The following is a 7,134-nucleotide window of genomic DNA, read 5'->3' as shown; positions in this document are numbered from 1 at the left end:
ACAACCCCAAATCACACTCCAGGTGGGAGGGGACCAACTCAAAGGGTCTTAGAAAATAATACAAGTTCCGGAAGTTGATTCTGAGGGTCCTTTGCTTTCTGGAAGGTTTTTCCATGTGACACTCACATGGTCACCCAGCCTTACCTTGTCACCAGCAAGATGACTAAAGGATGTATGAGGATTGGCCTTGCCCACTTCTTTGGTGTGTATGAATTTAGTGCCAATCCTTGACTATGCCATATGCTCTTGGCCTTCAACTTCAGGAGACTGACATTAATAGGTGTGAGACATTACAAATGATATATTTTGTCTCTGCCCCTGATTCCTGCTAATCTTTGGTCTTTGACCCCAGTTCCTGACACAGAACTCGTGACTCCCTTGGATTTCTTTTGTTCCGATGAGGTGACCCTTGGTGAGCCCCTGGATGGGGGTGGCCACCAGAAAGACCAAATCATGGTTGCAGCTTGAAACTTTCAGCCCCATCCCTATTCTCCAGAAAGGGGAGGAAGCCAGAGATTGAGTTAAGATTGATTATGCCTTTGTGATGAAGCCTCCAAAGAAGTGAGCTTTTCTGAGAACTTCTGAGTTGCTGAGTATATTCACTTGCTGGGAGGATGTTCTACCCCAATTCCATGGGACAGAAGCCCTTGCACTTGGGACTCTTCCACACCTCACCTTCTATATCTCTTTATCTGGCTTTTCCAACTGTATCCTTTATTATACTCTGTAATAAATAGGTAAATGTAAGGAAGTGTTTTCCTGAGTTCTCCAAGGAGAAGATTGTGAGAACCTCTATTTGTAGATTGTGGGACCCTCCATCTGTAACCAGTTGGTCAGAAATACAGGTGACAGTCTGGGATTTATGGTTGGTGTCTCAAGTGAGTCTGGGCCCTTCACCTATGGGATCCACACTAACTGCAGGTAGATAGTGTCAGAAATGACTTGAATTGTAGGACACTCAGCTGGTGCCAGAGAATCGGTCGGTGTGGGAAAAAACCCACACAGCCGTGAATGAGAGGAAAGGGAGTATCTCCCAGAGAGCAAATCAGGAAAGGCAGGCACCCACAGAACACAGCTGAACAGATTCTTAAAAACAAACACCTCTGAATTTTCACTGAAAAAAAAAAAAAAAACCACGCTTGGAGGTATCATCAGTGTTTATTCTCAGAAATGTTCTGATTCTCTGATTTACAACCGACACACCCTCACTCTGGGTTAGTCATATGAAAACACCACGTCCCTCGATTCTTACTGAAATGAGAGGACTGCCCTCTGAGAAGAGCATTCGGGTTTATATTTGTATCCATGACATCTGGCTCTTCTTGGGGGGGGGGCGCAGAGCCCCTCCCAGGTACGCAGCATCGCAGCTTTACAGCAGGTGCGAGGTACCCCCATTTCACAACGGCTAGAATACTAAATTGGGTAAGCAAAATAAAATGTCTTTTTAGAGGGTTTGCCACCATTAATTTTGCATCTCTTGAAGATGACTTTCTTCAGTGCTCAGGTGGGCAGCCCATGCTTTGGCTCCAGGACCAGGGACGAGAGGACTGGACATTCCCTGATCTGAAGCTGTTTCTGGTCGGGTGGGGGGGGCCTCATCCAGCCTTCGGGCCAGTGAGTCTGCAGAGCTCACTGCTCTCACCCCTTAGATTTCGTCCTGCATACATATGAAAAGGAGCTGATTCTCCTTGCCAGAGCCTTTCTGATTTGACAGAGGGTGTAAGATATATTCACTCAAGTGAGAAAAAAAGGAAATTGAGGTCTGTTTGTATTTCCTTTAGGCTATAAGCTCCCTAAGCAGAGACCATCACGTTTTTAAATCCTTGGTGGACTGTAACGGTAGCATAATATTCTGCATCGAATTAGTCATTTCATTAATTTTATTGGAGCCACGATGGTGACCCCGGGCCTAATTCGAGGGGATCGCCCTTGGTGTAGGCTGGAAGATAAGGCCGTGTGTAGCACGGAGGAGGCGATGCATGTTACAAAGGACAACTCTTCTACTTGCTGCTCGGCGGCCACTGCCACCCTTGTTTTGCATTTCTCATTTCCTCCGGGGGGCAGGCCCACGGAGGCCCCGCATGGGACCCGGCAGCAAGGCAGGTGCCCACAGCCAGCAGAAGAAGGCAGGGAGGGACAGAGTTCCCAACTCATTTAATGCTTCAGGATATTGAGAGACCAGTTTTATCAATGGATCATGGTTTGTTTGTTTGTTTTTAATGATGAAATAATTTGAATACACATATACGTGTACGTGTGTGTGTATAAGTGCATGTGGGTATTTTTTTACTCAAAAGACATTATTCTCAGAAAGGCCACAGGTGTTTAAGAACCCTTACCAAATTTCTAATCTACTCCATGGTGACTCTTCAAACTAACTTCCCCCCACGATTAACTCATTTTCCAAGCTCTTTCAAGAGTGCTCATGATAAGCTTCTGTCAACACCCAAGGGAGTGCTCCTGCTGTCTAGGCCCACCGGATTCCAAGGCCCAGAGCAGCAGGTGATGTCATTTTCACACCGCAGAGAGTTTATTTCCTGTTTTCTGAAGCTGGCTCCTGCCCCCGGTTTTCTCAGAACAGCTCATTATATAAAAAGTCACTTGAGGAAGAAATGGTTGCACAGGAAGATTAGTTGTCCTCATGTGTGCGTGGTTTTATAGCCACTGCTTAATTTTTCTGGTACAAAGTACAACTAACATTTGAGTCTGTCTCACCATGAAGAAACAGAGATTACTGTGATTACCAAAAATAAGTCACATTTGTGGTGTCTTTCCACAGCCTGGTTGCCTAATCCTTCCAAGTTCATCTAAGGACCCCCTCTCCATGACAACCCCACTCAACATGGTTTTCTTCCTGCCCTGGTGTTTTATTACATAGAAGTGGAGACTTATTTTCATGATGCTTGGTATATTTTTGCCAAGAGGAGGGGGAAAAAAGACAACTTGGTATATTTTTGCCAAGAGGAGGGGGAAAAAAGACAAACATGTTAAGGACAGGGACTGAATTACATGCAGTATTTCTTTAGAAGCCCACTCATCATCTAAAACAGCACTAGGTACGTGGGGGCCCTCCATAAATATTTGCTAAAAAGGAAACTAGAAGCAAATGTTAAGTCAAACTCAAACTCATGAATCATCTTTTACAAAGAATTCAAATAATTCCACAGCTATTTCCTTCAATTACTGAGATGCCTCAACTTCTCCAGAAAACCTTTTTAGACACCCCGATTCTGGATGTGTTTGTTGTCCATCCTGTGAGTGCCGATTGAAACTTGGCTAAGTATGTCGGCTGTTTCCCCTACCAGCTTGGGAGATCAGTCCTAGCATTTAGTAGGTGGTTTTTATAAGGTTGTAGAGTGCAGTGGTTGAGCACATGAGCCCTGGAATGAGATTTCCTGGTCAGTGTTTCATCTGTCACTCCTAGGCTGTGAGAGCTTGGGAAGAGTTATTTATCCCCTCTGTCCTTCATTTTACTCATTTGTAATATTAAATGAATAGTAGTACCCACATGGCTTGTTCTGATAATTAAATGATATGGTACAATTAAGTGCTTAGCGCAGCATAGAAAGAAAGTCGTTAACTTGTTCATTTATTTGCTTACTTTTTATTGTCTTCCCTACCCCATACCCCCGCTGGAATGAAGGCTCTGGAAATGCGAGAAGTTTTTCTCATTTGCTCATTGCTGTATCCCCAGCACCTAGGACAATACCCAGGCGCCCAGTGCATCCTTCTAGACTATTTGTTGAATGGATAGATCAGCGAACGACCTGTGAGTTTGTCACCATGTGTTCAAGCCATGGCAGGCCAGCCAGTTCCTACAGAAGTAGAAGGACCAATGCTCCTAGCACAGTCTTTAGACATATTAGATACTCAACAAATATTGGTGCCTTGTCCTTTCCATTGTCAGTCGCAGTCTCTTGTGTGAGAATGAGACCCCTTGGCAATATCCGCTTTGGAGTTGGGTGACAGTGACAAATATGAGGACAGATATCAGCAATCGCAATCTCTCTTTCAGACATGCCCATATACAGCCTTGCTCTAAACAATGACAGTCATAACAACTATTTCAAAACAACTCACGCAATGCAACTTCCTGGTTATCATTCTTATCTCAGTAGATATTGGAATCCAAGTCTTTGTAGAGTTTATACCCAACCAGAGATTCATATTTTGTAGTCCCTGACATCATCATTTAACAAACAGGAACTTGACATTTTCAATATGAGAAATTTATTGTGACTTCTTTTTTCTCTGTAGAAGAAATTTTTAAAGCATCTCAAGTAAGGAGAACATGATGTACTAAAAATTTGGGGGAGGGGTGGTTTGAGGGCTTTTTTTATGTATATATAAATGGAGTTTAGGGGACATGGCTAAATTCATCGAAGTTTGAATTTATTTTTGCTCAAGCCAATTGTCAGCACAGTGTAGAGAGAATAAGGAAACCAGGCTTTACTATTACTCGTTGTGCCCCTATCTGGTGAGATGACCTTGAATAGTCACTACATTTCTTATCACTCATGTAGGGGGTTGTTGAGGAGCTGATCTCCAAAATCTTCCCAGCCCCAGCCTTCAGGGGATTTTCAGCTGATGCTGCCCTAACAAATCTCTAATGGATGAACCAGTCAGGGATGACTTCCTGATTTGACTCCCTGCAAAACACAGCAAAGGTTATTAAGAGGTGGGTTTTGCACTCAAAAATTGGAGCACACTCCAATGTGACAATATATAAGAATGATGGGATTAGATGGGTAAATTTTGAAAACAAAGCAAATCCTTGTCCCATCGCTTTGATTTTCTTTTAAATACACAATTTAATTTGCTTTAAGAGATTGTAATAAAAATCATGCTAAAGAAGACTGGAAACTTCCTATGGTTCTAGGGAAGGAGAACAGTAGTGGTGGTGGAAAAGGATGGTGGTGGGATGGGTTGAAGGGATCGACGGTCAGCTCTATGATGCCAAATGTGTTCCTTAGTCTTGCTCACCCTGTTTCCCAGCATCCTCCTCAGTGATAGGAGCATTATGTCCTTCCTGTCTACCTCATACACTATGAAGGAAGATCACATTTTTAACAAGTTCATAGAAATGCTTTGAGATGGTAAAATCTACTGCCATGTGTTTAATCATTCTAACATCTACACAATAGACTAGGGATGAATAACACCACAGGTGACATGAACCTTGTTCATAATTCAGATGTACTAAAGCATAGTTTATTTTCTACCACTAAATTTCATGTCCATTTCAAGCTTAGAAACCCAATCTCCCAAGCACTGTTGTGCTTCTTTTCTACGGAAGGAATGTAAATTCTGGGGCTTCACAGGGGACCAAGGTGTGGGTTTGGTGAGGGTGGATGGCACCTGGCTTCAAGAGCTTTCTGCTGGCGTGTCCCTGTGTCCTCATCTGTTGACCCACACAAGTTGCCAGTGAAATACCCTTTCTGTCCAACTGGCACCTTTATACCCCATGACTCTCCCCGCTGCCTCTGTACCTACTTGGAGGTGTGGGGATTTTCCTGTGAGGCTGCGCAAAGACCTCTTCCTTTCACTGAAGTCCCTCTTTGTGGTCTTCCTGTCCCTGGGCTCAATCATCTTCTCATCCGTCACCCAGTCCTTTTTTTTTTTTTTTTAAGATTTTATTTATTTATTCATGAGAAACAGAGAAAGAGAGGCAGAGACATAGACAGAGGGAGAAGCAAGCTCCCCGCGGGGACCCTGATGTAGGACTCGATCCCAGGACCCCAGGATCATGACCTGAGCCAAAGGCAGACGCTCAACCACTGAGCCACCCAGGCCTCCCTGTCACCCAGTTCTGATTGTCTCTTAGACTCCTAGTTATTAATAGGAAGGAAACATCTGTCTTCTCCTTTCTGGTCTCTTTACAGGGGAAACCTGTACAGGGGAAACCCCTCCCAGTCCCCAGAGAAGACTTCTTCCCTTATTATCCTTTATAATATTCTCCTTCCCAAAGATTTTGTTTTTCCTCAAAGTGCTCATCCTTCCCCGAGGTCTTAGGTTTAACCTGCTGACCCTTCCTCCCCTGCTCTCCACTGAATCACATCCTCCTTTGAAATAATGAGCAGAACTGCCTGGATACCTGAAGGGATGGAGACAACAGTGGAAAATACTGACAGCGTGGTAGCAATGTCAGCTAATGTGAAATATAAATCTTAAAACATTTTCTAAAGGTTAATATCCCACTATTGCTACCAACAATAATCATGGATGTGTAGAAATACATCTGGGTTAGTCTGAGTTTGAGACAGTCCACAGAAAACAAAAGGAAGGAAGGAGGGAGGGAAGGAAGGAGAGAAGGAAGGAGGGAAGGGAGGAAGACCTCAGCTGGTGAGGACAGGAGAAAATAACACATGGTCTATAGCACGGCTACTTTCAAATCTTATTAGATTCTCCAGGAGCAGCATCGTTTTGTCACATGACTGCTGCCTCTCTTCTGGGACTGAGCCCTGCTCTGGGGCTGGTTAGTAGCAGGAAGGAAGCACCTGTCCTGCGCCCTCCACCCTCTGGTGTTCGGGTCAATGCAGGCCTGTGCCCTCGGCTGATGAACAAATGTTCACCTCCTCTGCTCCCCGTCTGCCTCCCGGGCCCCCTCCAATCCCACCACTCCTGCTCCACCTGCCAGGCTGCAGTTTAACTTACTGTCTTTGAAAAATGTCCAGGTGGATCTATTAAATCAATGAATGCAATACGCTGAGCACAAGGCAATGGCAATTCTATGGCCTCCCTTGGGATGATGGGTGATGCCATGGGGTGTTGGGAATCTAAGCCTGAATAGCCTTGCTTTGGAAGAAGGGAGGACAACTGAACCATTTCTTCCACTACAATGTATAATAAAATGCAAATACTATCCCTTTCCTCCATGCCCGTCAACCCTATTTATGTGCTGAAAAGTCTAAATATTTATTAACTTCTATTTACAGAATTCATTATAGCTGCACTCAGCCAGGGCACACGCATATTTTGAAAACATATGGCGCTGTAAAAAATAGCATCGTGTCGAAATAATTAGGAAATAATTGTGCTTTCATTTTAAAGACACAGGGTGCTATCAAGCTTAATACAATGACCAAAAGAGGTGGTGCTTGCATGAGGACGCGCAATCAACAGGTTCCCATTAGT

This window comes from Canis lupus, chromosome 33, assembly GCF_011100685.1.
Source record: "Canis lupus familiaris isolate Mischka breed German Shepherd chromosome 33, alternate assembly UU_Cfam_GSD_1.0, whole genome shotgun sequence".
Taxonomy (NCBI): Eukaryota; Metazoa; Chordata; class Mammalia; order Carnivora; family Canidae; genus Canis; species Canis lupus.
This window is presented reverse-complemented; position numbering follows the sequence as displayed.